Genomic DNA, 19,552 nt, shown 5'->3' on the forward strand with positions numbered 1-19,552 from the left:
GCGGGTCGAACCATGACTCTCTGGCTGTAGTGCACCCAAGGCCTTCGATGATCTTTTAGGAGTGGACGTAGGGGGAGTCGTACTCACGTGCTGACCGGCAGTGATGAGCGTATCGGTGTCCTGGATTGAAACGGACATCTGCCCCTGTTCTTCCTCCAGTGTGTCGATATACTTGGTACTCTTCGATGCCATTTTTTTTAGTCTCCTGTCTCTCCGGTCACATAGGGTCTTCTTGGATCGGAACGATCAACAGGCTTCACAATCCTCTTTTCAGTGATCAGGAGAGAGACACAGATTACGGGTGTTGGTCTGTGTATGGAAATTTTGCGTGGCATCAGAGACACAATCGAAAAGGAGTCCTACCCATCAGGCTTCGATGTGGTAGGCCCGAATAGGCCCGAGTTGGGTGCTCGCGCCCAGAAGAGTGAAATTTGTTTTTTGACTGTACTATTGGTTCGACTATAGGTGGAAATGTGATCAAAACAATACCGACGCTCAAGAAAGCTATCTAAAGTTTCCGATTCGAAATCTCGGAGCGAGAGGAAACATGTCCAAACCTGACAGCGGAAAGAAAACAATCTAACAATGGAGTCGATGCCCACGCGCAGTATGACCGAGAGGAGGAGTCACTCGATCCTGTGACAAAAAAAAAAAGACTTATTTGAAGAAAAACAACTTGCAACACTTCGAGTCCAACACTAGATGGCGGAAACAAAGCATAGCATGTGTATCTGCAACTACACATGCCATCGAACACACATATATATATATTCACACAGACGCACGTCAGGCCTTAGCGCTATAAAGTCTTGAGGCAATGCACTACACAATTAACATAACAGTCTGTTTAGCATTTTACTAGTCCACCCCTGTACTTTTTCTTAAGTCTAAATGTGTTACATGCAACTTTTTTGGCTTTCTAATTAAATTAGCTTTTCTACCTATTTCACTAATAGGCTCTGTTTTATTGTCTTAAGCTCATAGTTTCGGTGCATGTATATATTTATAGGGTCCTGGTAACAGATTTTGAATTTCAGGTTAAAATGGCATATTATTAGAATGATTATCTTTGCCTACAGTTAATTTTCTAAATTGTATGCACCTGCAGTATGAATAATATACATTTCATATAGCTAAACATTAAGACCGTAGGATTTTTACATTCCGATAGTTTGACATGAGATTTACATTCTCACTGCTTCCACAGTGGTGCTCGTAGACCCTGTATGTGCAATTTGATGACAAATGACTCTGTTGCATCAGGGCAAATACAGTAGATATGGAAAGTTAAGTACAACATTCAAGTGTATTTGATTGTTTTCATCCACTTAGATTTATTTTTACGTTTGCCATTGTTATTATACTAAAACTCTAAGATTGCCTTTAATCGCTATTGTCTCCTTGCTAGAGTGAGAAGTACCCATAGTTCTCTGAAAAAAAATGAAAATGTGCTTAAATGGTAGGATCACCTGTTTTGGGATATCTACCTGCTAAGAACAAGTAGGAATATGAGAAACTGAGTAATGCACGTGGCATGATCAATAATATAAGAATGGAAGAAGCCACTTTCTGGTGGTCTACGAAAATGTAGCAACACAAAAGGATAATGGACGGAGTGCTGAAACTTTTCAAACACTCACCCCCAGTCACAGATCTGTGTTTAACTCATCATTCTTTTGCTCACCATGCCACCCCAGTTTGGACCCAGCCATATGCAAGTCAGACTTGACCCTGCTCCCTAGGGGAACAGCCCAGCCCGAACTGCCAGGCCAGGTCCTCCCTGGTCCGGAAACAAGCATCATGGGACCGGTTTCAGGCTATCATCCCTCATCAGCCAGGCTAGCTTGAATCCAGTGGTACGGTGAGCCAGGGACCCACGTCTGGACATACCCTGGCCCCTACGAATATGTTCCACTGGGACTTTGGACAAAGGTACCACCTGTGACATTATTGGGTGTGGAGTTGGGCAGGGGTGATGAACACAATTAAGAACTAGACCTAGGGGTATTTGCCTTATTTCGACCTCCGTTCTTCCAAAAAAGATATCAATGCAACATTAAGAGGGGCGTGGTCAGGGTGGACACAAAATACATCACAGGTGATATTGGGTAGCTTGGCATAAGCCAAAAAAGTTAAACCTGCCACTATAGTGCTAAACCTTGAAGGACACTCACTTGTGTTTTTAATTTAACAGTATTTACAGTCTTGTGGGCAACCTCTTATCTGTTTGATTAATTTGTGACTTGTCCTCGGAACAAAGTTAGCCATACTGCAGAGTCTATTAGAGTTCATAATTGTGGTCAAATGCATGCACAAGTAGATGAGAATGACTGCAAAGTGTCCCATTTCGCTCCTTCATTTGATAATGATTGTCACAATAAAAAATAGAAACAATGCGGAACGCCAAAAAATAAGGAAAGAAAAATAGGTAATCATTCCCTGTAGCATTAATTGCAAAAAAGAAAAAAAACACGATTTTGATGAGGCACATGAGGTATAAAATTTAATTTGTTGCCAGAATTAGAGGCGTCTGCTGCTACGGTATGTGTCTATGCTTTACGGAGTGCTCATTCTGCTTTCGCTCTGCTGACCAGCTGCCTGGTGAGGTCCGGAAACTGACAAAAATGGATGTTCCAAAGTGACATAAAAACAGACTGCTTTCAGAAGAAAAAAATCCGTGGGTAAAATGCAGAAAGTATCACTGACGTTCACTGAACATAATCATCCACTAAATGCCCAAAACATGTACTGGACTGTAAAACCACATTTTGTCCATCGCATCATTGCGAGAAGACCGTTTGGTTCCTTGGATTACAACGGGCGGGTGGGGAGTCACCTGAAAGTGTAGGTCTGTAATGTGCTAAGAATGGGAGCACATCTTGGAAGTTGACGGATTCCCGAGGACCTTTGAAGTTTTCACCCTTTCCGAAAACTAATTATTACTATTCGAGAAAGATGACAAACTGTAACACAGAGTGCCTGGAACGGAAGACTCGCGCAGTCGAGGTCTGTCATTTGGCTAAATGTTATCATTATGCATACCCTTGTATCAAAGTGACTGGCTCAGAAAGACGACCACTGGCGTTTAATTGCGCCTGTGGTTAAATAAAGGGAGCCATTAGGATTATAGACATCTGTTTTTCAGGTTTCCTTTTTATTCTTTTTAATAGTGATGCATATTACAGTTTTGTCTAGACTTTATTGCCGAAAAAGACATTTTTTACGTGGGCCGCAAGTCATGTCTTTCTCGCATCCTTTTATTGGGTGATATTAGCTTCAGAGACACATTTTGTTCCTCTCTGATCTATGGCTCAATACAAGTGGCAATATAAATTCTGCATTATTACAAGTAACGCTATAAAGAAAAAAATATGTGCACTGTTTAGACTATCTCTCCCACGTACACAGACTGCCTGGCATGCTTAAACACTGGCTGTTCAAAATAAACTTATCCTTAAAATAGGAGTGTTTCCTCTTGATAACAGACGTCCAACAAGGACAAGTTTCATTTTCAGAAAGTAACTTCTTCTGAAAAGGAAATAAGACCCATCATTTTTTAATTTGTATAAAAGGAATCCTAAGTAAAGCATAAAAGCCCCTCTAGTTAACTATCCCTTCTAGCTTGCTCAGCAAACAGTCTCAGTCAAAATGGGTAGTAAAAAGTATGTTTCTTGTAAATTACCGTTCCAATCCTAGCATTTTCTTTCAACTGTTTACATTGCCACAGACCAAGTCACTGATGTAATGCCCACTCTATTTAAAGGAAAACAATCTGTGAAAAATGGTTTCAAGAGACCATATCAGTGCTGGTACAATTATAATGTTATAGTTATGTGTCCCAAGTTCGAGCTCCTGTTTGAACAAAAAAGTACATAAGTGGGACATGCATTATGCTTCAAATGGGTAAAAAAGACAAAATGGTCCTACTTCTACTATTTTTTCACTAATACAAACATTTTTAACGCACACTTATCAGCTGTATCGTCTCATAGTCTGGGCAGCCTTTATGGTTCAGAGGCTTACTATGACTGTGTCAAGTTGATATGGTGTCATCTTATTCAGTTTAAGGACATCTGTTCATTTTGTAATTATTTTTGAATACGGAGACAAATAGTATGTGTTGAATCCTATAAAGGTTTTAAGTAGTGACCTATGTGCATGGACGTGTCAAAGGAATTTGAGGTTTGATTTGATTTACTGGGGAGCAACATGCCCAGAGGCGACTGTTCTGTTAAGTTGAAACATGAGTATGATATGCTACTTTGACAAAATGGTGTATGCTAGTAGGTGTGATATGGTTAAGTTAGGTTGTTCAGAAAGATTTTGTTAAGCATTTCAATGAGAGAGTATGGATGTGTTGTTGAGATGGCGAATCTTAGCAAACTACATAGTTTAGGAGCTGAGCTGTGCACTGTGCCAATATAGAGGTAATCTGTTGGTGAAGATCAATGGTTTTTATAATTATTGTGGTGCCAATTCTGCTCTTTCCCGATGCAAACAACTTCACGTACATTTTTAAGCTGCATGTGGACCACTTCACACTGGCCAAAAAACTTGAATCTGCTCATCAGCATTTGGATCAAGTACGTGAACGTTAGCTATTCATGAATGACCAGTGATATCAGACTGATCTGTAACAGGAGAACATTAGAACAGGACACCTTTGACTCGACAATCTAGGCACACACCAATATCGGCACCTGGAACAGGCACAGTGATGGACGGAATGACTAAATGAGGAGCTGAACTTTGCTAGAGGGACAGAGAGGGACACATAGTCTTAAGCACAGTATCATCTATGGTTGATGTGTGAGGGAACCTTATAGATAAAAAATGCATAATGAACAATCATGTGTTCCTATTAACCCACTAGGGGATTATGATGAGGTGATAAACCACAAAACTGAATGTTACTACTTATTTTTACAATTGTATGTGATTTTATTACGCTTTACCAATGATGGAAAATCTGTAATTCTGCAGGTGTTTTATCCCAGGAATTAGGGATTTTCAAACCAGTGCTAAATTTGAAATGAAACACCGTCATCGTTTAATAGATGCCCTTTTCAGACACTCAAAGAACATTATAAGAAAACAACATAAGATCGGTGCTTCCCCAACTTGGAAACCAAGCACTATACGGTGCGGGTATTTATAACAAATGAATTCATATTGCAAATGGCCACTTCTACATCACGTTTATAATACCACAATCTTGTCTCTTCAGCTAGTTTCCTTACAAAATTTGAAACGCCATAAATTAAGTCCCATTTAGAGAAGCATGTTCAAGAAGGTGTAGCTAACAGAAGGTTAACATGCAGAAAAGCTACATGTGTGATTTAGTAGGGATGTAACAACTTGCTGTTGATGCACTTTCTTGAAAGCATGATTCGCTGTATTGTAGAGTTCACACATTGTGCATATGCTCTTCACTTACATTGATTTCCAACGTCTATTTTCATAACTCAATGAGTGTAAACAGTTAAGGCGTTTTTACCCTGTTGATTTCTTTCTCACAAAATATTTTTGTATTAATCTGTTGCTAACCAAATGAATGGAACAGCGCATCTCACTGTTCTCTCTGCACAACGTATGCCAATTTAATTTTGATGTGAATTATGCATTCAGCCAATCCTGACAAGTGTATGTAGAAACCTCTGAGAATACCCAAATAACTGCTACTTGGCCAGGGTGCACCAATTTTGCAATGCACAGTCTACTCAACAAACAATGCCAACTTTTGAATGCCCATTTGTGGCAGTTTGTGAAGTCGCGTCACTCACTGGCCCTCTTTACTGTGAGTGGCAGCATTTTCTGCCTAAAAAGTACTCCACTTCAGTGCCAGGGCTGGTGGACAATCGCTGTCTTCATTTCCATCTCGTTTTAAGTATTTTTGTTTAACAAAAAAAAAAAAAAACATTTTTGAGATGGGTCAATGTTTACGCTTTTATCGCACTTACGCGTATCGACGTTTAAAGAGCATTATTTTCACTTGTAATCACTTGTAAACTTTTAGTGCCTATTAAATAAATATATTTGCAAAAACAAATGAAAAATGACAGCAGACTTGCTTGCTTTACTCATTTTAAGGTTACGTACAGTGCACAGAACTCTGCAGGTGGATGAACACACAGACCCCTACCAGAACCGCAGCACACGCTGTGACTCTGGGCAGTCGCTCCCAGCGGTGGCGCGGCCCGCGCAGCCCGTGACGCACATTTTTTTGGAACAAGACTGTGAAAAGATGTGACTCAACATGCGCGGGCCCCGGAGCCCCGCTGCACGGCGGAGCCCCTCTCAGTTACTGGACGCGTTCCCACGGCGGCGGCGGCGGCACATTCAGACGGCTGAATATCCTGTCACCGGCTCCGAAACAAGAGGGGAGGGCTCGCGTTACAGCGTGGGCTCGTGCGGTGCGCGGCTGTTATTTTAGAGGCGACGCGGGGTGTTGCTACAGTAATGACTCGTGCTTAGTAAATAATGAAAATGCCGATTCATGTAAGCAGAAGTGAGAGCTGCCCTGGCAGTTAAGGTGTTAACTTTCGTTTTTGGGAATAACGGACAATGTTTTCTTTTGACCCCGAGGGGAAGGGGCGGGTTCAGGGGAGTTACTGAAAGCGCCGAGTTCTCCAAGGAGCCACGGGCAGTGGCGTAACAAAGGCCCCCCGCAGCCCCCACGGCGTGTGTGAGTATTTGGGGGAGGGGAAGGGGAACTTCAACGCCCCCCAGCACTGTGCACGGGCGGCAGTCCACTGACTTGGGAAGGGGGGTAGTCGGTCCTTACAGATACTTTGCAAGGGACCCCCTTAACTTTCGTTACGCCACTGGCCCGTGTAACGCAGAATTTACATCAACGACTTGGTTACACTTTTCTCAGTAAGGGGCTGGATGTATAAATGGAACACACAAAAGAGCTCTGTTTACCTCTGCGAACGGGTTCGTTTTGTACAACCAACCTTCTCATGCTATGCTGTAACACGAACAGCCCTGTGCTCAGGGATTTCCTTTGCTCGTATACAGTCGTAGATAATCTCCCTCTCATTCCCGAAAGCAATGTTGTGGAACACAAGCAATAAAGTGTGAACATTATAGCTGTGTGTGTCTGGCAACAAAAACGTAAACACCATCTTCACTGATGTACACCTAATTTAACTTCATTTATTTCCACAGAGTTTGACATTTGGAATACTTCGGTGCTGTTTCTTTATGCTTATAGTTTTCAAACGGACCCATTCAACCACATCTGTAGTGACGCACAGAAACGAAGGTGAAAACATGGTTTTGTTTTTTCCTGTTCCCATTTCCTTATTAAGTTATGTTACATATATTCCTGCAGTACACATTCTGTCCACGTTACCGCCTCGCAGCGCCACTGGAGATAATTTGTACGTAAGCCTCCCTTCTAAAAACCCTCCTGCCAACACTAGGTCCACATGTTTACAAAAAATATGGGGTTTCGACATCAGGGTACTTAAAAAATAACAGGGGGAATAGTTAAATGGCAATATTTAAGAGTCTCTTCAACTCCCATGTCGTTTTACCCACCTTGTCAGTCTCATCTGGAAAGAACACTAGATTTGTGTTTGGGAGAGGATGAGCTGTTAAGGAGTTAGTAAATCAGCAGAGGCACAATGAATCCCGTTTCTACTTCCGTCTGAATACCACACAGATCTGGGGCGGCCCTCGTGTGGAAACGTAACTCTAATTTTTTTTAGCGTTTCAGTCCTTTTCCCCCAAACTTTGAAGCTGTAGAGATTTACCAGCAGTATCAAAGGTAAAGACCGTATGTGTTCCATAATGATCAGAGGCTGTGACCGAAAGTCGTGCACCCAAAGCATTCCTAGTTTTCCAGCATCGCTTGATTAAACCCTCACGGTCCAGCTCATGGGAGGTCCTTTCAAGGTTAGATCAGAGGTACTATAATACACTACATTCAATCACAATAAATGCATGGGCCAAGACATGGATCTTTCTTGAACATGAGTAACTGTTCAATAAACATCTTAATATTATAGAACAGTAAAAACTGGACATAAATACATTATTTCAATGTCTCTGGTGTTAACCATTAAAAAGTTACAAACAGTAACAGTTTCTTGCAGAGTGCATATTCTATGGTTCATGGATAATTGTAGGTATTGCGCTGCAGTTCTGCATTTCAGATATTCTTCCTCGTTTAGCCTACAGAGTCAGGAAACTTCCCAGGAGAAAAATGGAAGAATATTATCCTCTAGATTTTTTGCACTCGAGATTCCTCTCCAGAGCTGTCCAGATGCTGAAATATTTTAATGCAGAACTTTGAATATTTCAGAGCACCTTGGGAGTATTTCCAGACGGCACTGACGACTCAACCCGGTAGATACATTCAAATCATGCTTTCAGATTCTTAAATGGGTTTTACATTATTTAGAAAAACAAACCCACATCCAAATCAAAGTCGCAAAGTTAGTCAAAGTCGACTTAAACCTATTAAAAGTCCAGTTACATTGATTTCTATAGGTCATTTATAGATTTATGACTGTGCTTTTTAGGGAACCAGAACCAACAGCTCTAAATGACGGTGGTACAGAGTCAACAGTTTTTAACACTGTGGGAGTCACTCCAACCGGTAAAGGGGAAAAGGACTATCTCCTTCGAAATGGACAAGTGACTGGTTTGGGCCAGATGGTAAAGAGGCAACTGATTATCATGTGGTTCAAACTAGAGCTCTGAATCATGCAGGCATAGGGGCCCATTGGATGTGGAGCAGCTGCAAAGCCCAGCAGTTAGGGGTGCAATCAAGCGTACCTCGAGGACACTTCTTCTGATACTCAGGCCAGATCTTAGTGATGGGCATTTGCTCACACCAGGCTGGAAAGAGTTTAGTAGGTACAGTGGATGCACTAGGGGGTTCTTCATAATCAAAGTGGCAAATATTGCCACAGGCAGAGGCATCGCTCCACTCACCTCTTCTTGCTGATAGGTTAATCTCTAGTCAATCTATTCTAAAAGTTCCAGAAGGATTGAGGGTGCTCCTTGATATGGAGCTACTGAACTCATTGGAGTGGCTGATGTACTGCATACAAACAGGACAACCGAAAGTGGCAAAGTTCCAGGTGGCTGTATGAAAAACGCAGTTCCAATCTCCAGGAAGTCACCATGACAGCTCCTTACAAGAGTTGCCAGGATGGGACTCATCAAAATGTTTGAAGGGAGCACCTGCATATACTCAATTTAGGCTGCCGGGAAGTGATCTACTCTGAATCAACTCAAAATCGGTCGTTACAGCTTAAACACCCAGGTTGAGACACTGTTTGCAGGCTTTCTCCAAATGGGGAAGCAGCTGTGGATTTCAGATTACAAGCTAGACTTCATGGAAGGAACAGAGGATGCTGCTGAGCAAATCAGGTTTGTCCTGCTTGCAGCATGAACTTTGTTGCCATGTTGATGTGCTGCCTATTTCAAGGAGAATGAGGTGGTGGAAAACCTTGGATATACCAGAATGAAAGAGTAGTAGTTTTGAGAGGTATGTTGACACTTGTTTCTGTGGGCAACGAGACACCCTACACCTTACACACAATGATAAACAATGGTGCAGAACATCACACACTCTAGTAAAGGGGGAACAGGGCTCAAGATCTCAACAGTTATCACTAGAAATACTTGAAGGAGCTAGAAGCTCTAACCGCAGGATGCAGCCACGCTGAACTCCCAATAATTGATGACACTGACACCAACCATCACTATCAATGGAAAGACAGAATCGGTATATTACGAAGTAAATGCTGGGGAAGCCATCTGTGGATTACCTTTTAAAAGCTAGAAAACAAGTGTGGCCCAAGCAAGTGCGGTAGTTGGTATTCATGTGGCTCATGAAACTAGAGGCCGTACTATCTTTAAACTAAAAATACAGGGGAATGTCAGAGGCCAAGAAGAAAAAAACAATAGAATGTGACCGGTGGACAAACATTTGTAGATTTTCAGTCTTAAAATATGCAAGTTTTCTCTACACTATATTTTTCCAAGACTGACCCCTATCTTTTATTTGCACTGGGAACTACTGATGGTGGAGCAAATTCGGTCACATTTTAAGACCTTCAAGCAGCCATCAGAAAGTTTGAAATGTCTGGACAGTAGCACCACCTAACTTCATAGATACTGAAACTATAATACGGCTATTTCTTTCACTCTGGGAGTGAAGGCCGGGCAGGTTGTGCAGTTTTAGGTTAGGTACTTGCAATGGAGTAAGAAGGTCTGAACACCAAATCTGTCTGTCGCAGATTGGGCCTGTTTGGATTATGGTGCTTTGAAATGTTTGAATTTCTGTATTAGACAGCACATAAAGTAAAGGAGATGAAAATCAAGGAGAAATTTGTTGGAAGAGACAAAGATCCTGCTCATCAGTCTTTACAATGGGAAGTTGGGTAGAACGCTTTGGAAGCCCAACTGTCTGTCAGAAACCAGTATGCTGGTCAGTCTCACATTTAAACTTATAAGTTAACTGTACCAATATGCTATCTGGGAAAAGGCCTGAAAATCTTAAATATTTCTTGGTACCTCTTTCGGGAAACCGTTTTCTACACAATTAAGTGATTTCTGTACAGTGAGACTGTGGTGGAGCCTCGGAGCTGGGCATGGGGGCAATGTGACAAAGGGGCTTTCACATAAACTGTTGCAAAGGACCACAGTAATTGTTTCTAGTACCCACTTGTCCGATGCTTCTCTTTCAGCTGAGGAGGAAACATGAATGACTTCCTCCCTCTATGTGCAGGAACAGGATGAACAGAGTTCATTTGTTTTTCCCCCGAGGGAGTTTTCTAGAGTACCTCCACCATTTTTTATTCTAACTTTTCCTCCCTAAGATGGATGTTTTATTCGTGGTGGAAGCTGGAGGGAAGTGTTAGGTAACAGAGAGATTAAACTAACAACTGAAATTATCTAGTTATGGGTCAAACTGGGTAATCATGACAAACAAATGGACAGTGGCTGCCAACTTATTTAGCCAACATGCCTCGGTGCCCATGAACGCTGCCTTAGTGTCATGCCAAAGTATTATGTTGAAACAGAATGTTCATTATTGCAAGTGAAAACATTTTGGGTGCCTCTGAGCCAACAGAAGTTTTCTCTAAAAAAAAATATGCCTTCTAGAATGGAGCTACGAGATGGAAGTCTCCTGTGCTCGTTCCACAGCTCGTGTTTATTCTGCCGTCTTGCAAGTGAGGGAACGAAGGTGGGGACAATGGTTTCCTAAACACACACACCCACACTGAGCTTCCTGAATTCAAAAATGTGAACAAGGCAAGGTATTGTGAACAGCGCATAAACTATGGCTTCTATTTGGCACCACTCCTGTCTTCTGTAGCGTACTTTGAAAGAAAGGAGATATTCTCTAAGATCTCAGAGACATGGATGAATAAAGGATTGGGTCAAAATGAGGAAGCTTACCACTTAATGGTTTAATGTTCAGAAACTAATCATATGTTGAAACAGAGTGAACACATGTAGAAATTGGCCAAACTGTTAATGTTGACTAAAGTTACACATTAATTACAAAATAACTCTGACAGAGCTGAGTGACCATTAGTTATAGAGTTCTGATGTTACGTGATTTGGAGAAAAAAATGCATTAGTATTGTAATAAAGGTAACAGTGTAAACAATGGCAAGCAACTAACTTACTAACATCTTATATAATGTTAGAAAAGAAGGAGGTAGGTTTGGCTTAAGGAAAGTCCTATTTACAAACACCTTGCCAGGTGAGTCAGCTACCTGTTGTAAAAGAATAACTGCACACCCAAGTGACTTACGTAGAAGCCATCAGGTCTACGAGAGAGGAAGGGAGCCCAACCCTAGAGGCATGTACTAGTCAGACCTTTACAGAGTAATGTTGTCCCTCCTCCAAACGCAGGAGGGATAGCCGCTCAAACGACAGGAAACGTGAATCCATAATTCAAAGAAAAGAAGGGAGAAGGCCAAAAAAAGCACTCCATGCATGGCTAGTGTATATTTAAGAGCAACTCATGTCTCCTACTCAGATGTTCAAAATAATTTGTGGGATAAAGAAGTTTAAGAAATAAGTGGTAATCAGTGGAGAAGAAACTGCATAACAGAGCTTTACTGTGTCATAATATAAGTGTACAGGGATGCAACCATTTTTAACGAAATGCCAATCACTTTCAACAGATGAGGAACATGTGAATGAGGATTAAAGGGTCAAATAGTTGTAATACTTTGACTTTCAGTAACTAACAATTCCCCCCTCCCAAAAAAAAAATCAAAAAAAAAAAAATCAGCAGAGCGAGGGGGCGTTTATGCAGTTTGAATTAGGATGTGAGAGGTCTTTGGCACTGTTTAATAACATGCAACGAGGGGTGGGTGTTTGAGCATGTTACATGCCATCTAAAATACTGATTTCGCCATCACATCTTGGGTATGAAACATCCTTGAAGCGAATAGGGGAAAGAAAAATACTAATGAATCGTTTCCCATTGTAACTCAAATAAAAATGCCGACTCACAGGGCTTGACGCTTAAGCATGTGACTGTTAGCTGTGGTGGGCCAGGGGTTTGCCAGCTGCAATCCTCTGCTGCTTGCTCACAGAAGCACATCTGCAGGCACTTCCTAGGCAGCGCTTGTATTCCTAGACTATGGTGTCATATCCCACTTTTCCATTGTGTTTTCTAATTCCCTCACTATCCATACACAATTTACTTCCCGATTTCACGTTTCTTTTGGTACTTTCCAGCCTCGCTCACTGCGGCATGACACACAGCCCAGGAACATACGCATCCGTCTTGTTATGAAGCCAGTGCAGGTGATTGTTTTTCTTTAACTTTCCCATTATACCGGAAATAACATAAACGTGCAACTTTTGTGTTACCACGGCGCAGCCCCGATACTTCCTATATGCGGAATACCAAGTCTCTCGTGCGGCTGCCTGGCTGCAGTGAGGCTGTATTGATTTTCACAGCTTTTCTGGTGAGATGCAGCCGCATTTAATCGCTGCTACACACAGTACTACTGCCAACACCTTCTTGCTTACTTCATCTTGTGTAATGAACATGCGGTCTCAGTCACGTCACTGCACCTCCTTATGCTGGCGAAGAAACATCTTGAGATCTTCTGAAAATACCTACATTTCACACAGAAAAGTAAGTGTTCTCCTAACTGTGCCTCTTCCAGCTTCCATGGATGGCAAAGCAGTGGTGGCAGGAGTGGTCCTTCAGCAGCCATCTTCTGATCGTCTCATAACTCAACCATAGCACTTCCGGCCATATTACCTTCCACTTTGGGGGATTTGTGAATCGAGAACCAAGTTGCAGGCAGGTTTTCAGTGCAGAGATTTATGAGAAACGAGACAGAGACCATTTTGAAGAGTATGGAGCGGAGAAAAGTCTTTAGATGAGAGCAGCACAATGTCCTTGCAGCATGAAGGAGCCAGTTTTGACTTGCAGGCGTTTTTTAGCTGAAGGTCTCTACGGTTAACAAGTGGTTTAGTAAATACTGTCTAAGGGGAACGTTCCTTTAGCTCTTTCCTAAAATTGATAATAAAGAAAACCATTTTATTAGGGAAACTAAGTTCCAGATCATGGGGGCAATACTTCTCATTTGCTTTATTCTATTAGTGGTTTCAAATCGTGTCCACGTGGTCCAACAGGCTCTTTGCACTGCTCACTAATAGCCAGCACTAGGCTTCCTGTCCATCCCAGGTGTTGTAAGGCTGGAAACACATTAAGCGAAATTACAACAGCAGTGTTACATACAGGAGCACTCTTTTATGCACTATTACATGCCTTTGAGAGGTGTCCCTGAAATGTCCAGCTCCTTATTACTAACGCCCAACTCCCTATTAGTAAAAGTGGAAAGAGAGCTCAGTTCTCTATATCTGTACTCACTGGATATGAATATTTCCTAAATATTCCAATTTTATTTTCATTTTATATATTTTGGGTTCAATTCACAAAGGCATTGAAGAGTACGTTAGAGAGTGCTATGTTACCTACTCTAAAGCCTTGTGGTTAGGCCCAATTTAATTATAATACATAGTACAAATAAGACATTCCAGTAAGAAAGCAAGTTTGTGGGGTATCCATAAGATATAACTGCTCCCAATGTTTGTGAATGGCAACCAATCACAGTGAACTTAATGGATCACATGACCATGAGCAATTTATCATTCTCACATGGTATGTACCAGGAACGAAAGAGAGCACATTAAGAGTGTCAATTATCAAACCAGACTTCATTCCAATCTGGTGTTAAGGCATCCAACTTTGGCATCCAGTCTTAAGGACAAGAAATCAGAAGCACCTCACAGCATGACTCACGTGGTATTAAGGCCTCTCCCAGTGGGTGTGGGCGGAAGATTCATCAAACCTTGCATAACAACAACTTTCTATTTTCTGCTTGAGTCAAAGTGTGCCAAGCCTTTTGTTCTGTTTGTGATACAAAGCTACACCTAAACTTCCTTTAGCGTTTAAGTAGACATTATGTGGCAGACTAAGAGGAGTGAAAACTATTGGGCCAACGCATGAACTTGTTACAATAAAATATTGTCTTCGTGAGCTGGCTACAAAGCTGTCTAACCTGTAGTACATTTCATCGAGGCTTGAGTCAAAGTACTATATTTAGAGGGAGGCTAAAAAATAATCTCCAGCCCAAGAACGTCATGCTATGAACACCATATTTTAAAAAAGTACACTCATTAGTTGCCATCTACAAAGAACTATGATAGCATTTTAAGAGGTGACTGGTCTTGTGAGTGGAAGATAGTTCAGACCTGCAGTAAACCAGTTTGAAGCTACTGTGCAAAGCTGTTTAGAGACATTGTATGAGTATGAATTTTAAGCCACGTGAAACATACAGCGCACTCTCTTTACAAGAGTAAGGGGACAAAATATTTTTATCTGAAACATTTTTCCTGTCACTAGAGATGCTGAAAACACTTAGGTCGTAAAGTCAGATAATAATTAGAAGAAAAAAAAGCTTGATTGCGGCGGAGTTCATGGTGCAAATGCAGAATTATTAGGGCAACCTCAAAAGTGGAGCAATTTGCCCCATAAAGCCTATTTGCTACCATAAATATGTGACCTTCCCAATCAATAGGCTGTGCAAAGTAATCAAAACTGTAAAAACTACATAGATCCGTACCCCCCTTTTGCCTTGCTTCCTTCCGACTGAACTTTAATGTGCTCTTATGTCCTATGCAAGCTGTAGTTCACAGGCGTACATAAAACCTCAGCGATAGGAACTAAAGTTTCCAGCCTTTTTCCAATCACCATCAGAGTGGAAAACAAGCATTCTGAATTAAAAAAAAACAAAAACTGAAAGCATCCTCTTTTCCGAACAATAAGTCTTTTCCAGCAAATCGCCTCACTTACAGGCTGCGATCACTGTTTATCAACTGGAGGCACCACACATTTGGGTAATGGACATTTCGACTATTTGAATAACACATATACCAATACTAGTAAATTGAAATACAGCACCAATAAAATATATTTGGGATGTAGGTGGGGGATTGGGGAAGGATATGTACCTCCATTTCAATAACTCAAATGAATCATAAGCGGACACATTTGCTGCAGTGAGTCTTCTGGCAGCAAAGTTGTGTTGAGTCTCACACCTCTTATCCTCATCAGCCATAATACTTGAATATTTACAAAAACTACTCGATGCAGAATGCCTTTCTCCTGATAACCCAGCATTTTAGCCCCCGTTGTGAAAATGTCTTGCAGAGGAAAGTCAGCTAAATAGATATGGATCTAATTCAACTCCAATTTCAAATAGTGCTGTTCTTTTTAAATAGAGCCATTTGCTGCCGGGATGCTCGGCAGTGCCAAAAATGTTCACGCAAATACAATTTCATAAAAAATAATAAAAAAAAAAAAATCCAGGTCCAAGTGGCACCCGCCATCTAGGATTGGTAAATAAAAAACATGTCCATATCATTCCGTAGGAACGCGCATACTTATATACACATGTATGTGTATACGAATCGCACAGCCACCAGCCACAGCAGTCGCGTGATTGCACCTTTTCTTTTGTCTCTTTTTTCACAAAATCTATAGGTCAAAATTGCAGGACCTATTTAATTCGCCAATGGCTGTCGACTATCGAATAACACGCCGTTCGCAGTTCGTAAAGAGAGGAGCCAAGAGCAGATGCAGTCAACTCAAATCTCAAAGAGGATGAATAAAGTAGCACCATAAACTTTATGACGGGCGATCAGTGGACTAATTTCATAAGGACCTCCGAGTCCAAAAACATTGAGCTGAGCACATGGGAAGACCAGGAACAAAAGGTAAACTCTATATACAGGGCAGGAGGGGGCAGAAGTCAGCCCAGTTAATACCTCATCTCATTGGTCTCTGGTGCCCTCTTCAGGTCGCAGGCATTTTCACACATGCAATTCAACAATTACATTGTTTTTTTATTATGAGTATTATTTATTGTCGTATCTAAACAGTCATAAAAGATTAAATCACATGTTTTAAACCACCGCATCAGAAAAATATGTAAATTATACATTCACTAAAATAAAGTCAAATACAGTCTAAAACCGGGTCCCAGGTACTAAAATGGCAGTAAAGACCAAACGCAACATGTGGCCCTCTGTAGAGAACCCTCAATTCGGAAGCAGTCCAAAAGAGCCAAACTAAGCGCGTGCGCCAGTGACAGGGGTACATTTTCGTTACGTCCAGGCATGGAGGAAAGACGAGGGAGGCGACGGCTTTTGAGATAATAAAGGATGCGGGTTTGGAGTGTCGAGCTTAGAACGGGCTTGTAAATTTATATCGCACACGCGTCAAATGTATTTTGTTGAGCTATATGACTAGGCAAGAAACAGGTCGGCAAAAAACAAAAGCCCACTAAAGGGAACAACGATAACATACGTAACGAACGACAAGTTTAAATAATAATAAAGTGTTTTATTTAGTGCTGCGCATGATCTGTTGTTTCTAGGCGCTGTACATAAAAAGCGTTACTATTTTCTGGTTACTGGTACTCAATTCACCCACCTAGGAACGCAGTGTTGGTTAGGGTGAGCAACTGTCAGTTAGTAAAAGCCTAGAGCGCGATAAAAAAAATCTGGACATATGGTCATTTTTACGGACACAAATTCCGAACTAATTGCAAACCCTAATAATTGTAAAAATCGCACATAAATACGAAAATAAACGACTTACAAAGGAATCTGCGTTAGCTACGGACTTTAAGTTCTATCCCTCCCGATTGGGTACTCCAAGTACAATGAAGATTACCATTTTGAAGACGATTCGCAGTCGCTAGTCCTGGTCAGATACAGTACACGCTATTTCATACCTCTCCCCAGAAGTGTCCAGTAAAGTGAGGGAGTAAAAGGCATGCGTACTTCACTGTAAACATGTTAAAAGGCAAACTGTGTATTCTCCTGCCCGATTTTGCTAATACCTCTAAAAAGAGGCATTAGTTTCAGAGGTACTCATTAATTATTTTAATGCCACAGATGTCCCACAAAATACAAGGTCATCACTCCTCTGCAGCAATATTCCACTTACGTCCACTTAAACCAACAGTCCACCTGATGGTGGTGTACATAATATCAGGGCAGTCAAATATTCTAGGACGCCGCTAATATTATAATGCTTATTAGGCTGTCTAGTCACCAGTGCAGCTCCAATACAGCAGATTTTGCTTAGGGTGTCAGCTTGAAAATTGACACCCACATCAACAAGCCAGTATCACAATTTGCTCCTGTTTACTATACATTGCCATGTCACAGTCACAATAGCAGTTAGGGTCACTTGCCTTGCCAGTGTCACAGATGCCCTCTTAAGCTCAGTGTCATGCCTCGTCGACCTAGTTCCATCTATGTTGACATTTTAGGTTCACAATAGCAGTTAGGTATACGATTGGCATTCAATGTCAGTACCGGAAATGCCCACCTAAGTGCACACTGGAGTGCCACCTGCTCACTTAAACCTCTTCTTTTTTATTGGCTTTTGTTGAGGCATGTAAATGCAGACAACAATGTCGACAGAGTTACAGCAGAGGTATATTATCATCACTACTCAACCAGAGAATGCACAATGGTGGGCACATCAGGGTAAAATCAATGCATGGCGGCAAATGTCAATGACGCTAGCTGCTTTCTAAACCCAAGCTATTCCAAGAGAGGGCACACTTGTATACAGACTGCGTGCAGAAGGATAGATGCATGTACGGAGGGGGAGTTATGATGTCACGGCGCGGTCAGCAGGGTGCAACTGCAGATACGTGTGAAGGGGATGCCAGATGTCTCTGGGACATGAAGAAATAGGTAGAAGTTCGGCATGTAATGATAATTGCTCATAAAACTATAAGCGATCTGTGATCCAATCTTTGAACATAGGTGCCCATCCATGTCCCAAGTGACCAGTCTCTTGGCAAGTATTGACGCTAGCACAACATATCTCCTTGAAGGAGGCAGATAAACCCTTGACATACCCCAGAATAGCCCTATGAAGTCAGTAATATCCTTTCCTCTGTCATACGAGACGGCCTCCTGCACCTCCAACCAGTAGGAGTGTACCGGCCTGCATGACCATGCCATGTGTAAAAAAAAATCTGCGCCATCGAACCCACATCTGACAGATTGGTCATGCCGTGTAAGACCAAATCTGTGCAGTCTGACAGGGGTATAGTATGCCCACTGAAGGAACTTCTAATGGACAATTCCGAGTCTACTACCGGAGGACGTAAGGAGTTTCTGTAAACAGCAGCAGCGCCAATGTTTATCAGTAAGTGCAATGCCTAATTCCTGCTCCCAGCTCACATAAACCTTGCAGTGGGACCTCAGGGATTCAACCCGTGGAAAGCAGTAAATGAAGGAGACCCGGTGTTTAGGGCTAATAATCTGCAGCACGTTGTGTAATGTGACAAACGTAGGAGGCTCATCATGAAAATCTGGGGTGGCTACCTTAGAGCTACATTTCAGCCTAATGTATGTGAACACATTCAGAGGTGAGGCCCGAGTCTCTCCTATGTATTCTGCTGGTGTGAGGAAACAACCATTATAGCCTTAGAACCCGCCGTAGCGGGCTCTACCGGCTATTAAAGGCCCCCTCCCCGCGTTAAATGCCCGAGCCGAAGGCGAGGGCATTTAACAAGGGAGAGGGACTTTAATAGCCGGTAGAGCCCGCTACGGCGGGTTCTATTCGGCTCGGGCATTTAACAAGGGAGAGGGACTTTAATAGCCGGTAGAGCCCGCTACGGCGGGTTCTAAGGCTATTAGAACATTCTGCCACACAGGGCAGAATGTTCTATTAAAAAAAAAAAAATGTTCACGGAGCCCGAGGGGATTTAAATCCCCTCGGGCTCCGTGAGGCTTTGTTCACAGCTGTTGCTGTGAACAAAGCGAACATTGGAATGTTGGCGCTGCGGGCTTTTACCGGCCAGTAAAAGCCCGCAGCACTCCATTGTTTTCAATGGAGCCCCCAGCATTCCAATGTTCTAATAATACATAGACCACCCCAATGAATTAGTCCTCTTTGTTTGAGTTGAAGATGACCCAAGGATTCTTGAGTGACTGGCAATATTGGGTGATATTCTAG

The 19,552-nt window shown here is 42.0% G+C and overlaps 1 protein-coding gene across 3 annotated transcripts in view; it reads right to left on the reverse strand.

Annotated features, from left to right (window-relative positions):
* ATG5 (autophagy related 5) overlaps window positions 1-19,552 on the reverse strand; it is a 370,935-nt gene that overhangs the window by 88,260 nt on the left and 263,123 nt on the right. The window lies entirely within an intron of this gene.

The sequence above is a fragment of the Pleurodeles waltl genome, chromosome 5 (assembly GCF_031143425.1).
Source record: "Pleurodeles waltl isolate 20211129_DDA chromosome 5, aPleWal1.hap1.20221129, whole genome shotgun sequence".
NCBI lineage: Eukaryota > Metazoa > Chordata > Amphibia > Caudata > Salamandridae > Pleurodeles > Pleurodeles waltl.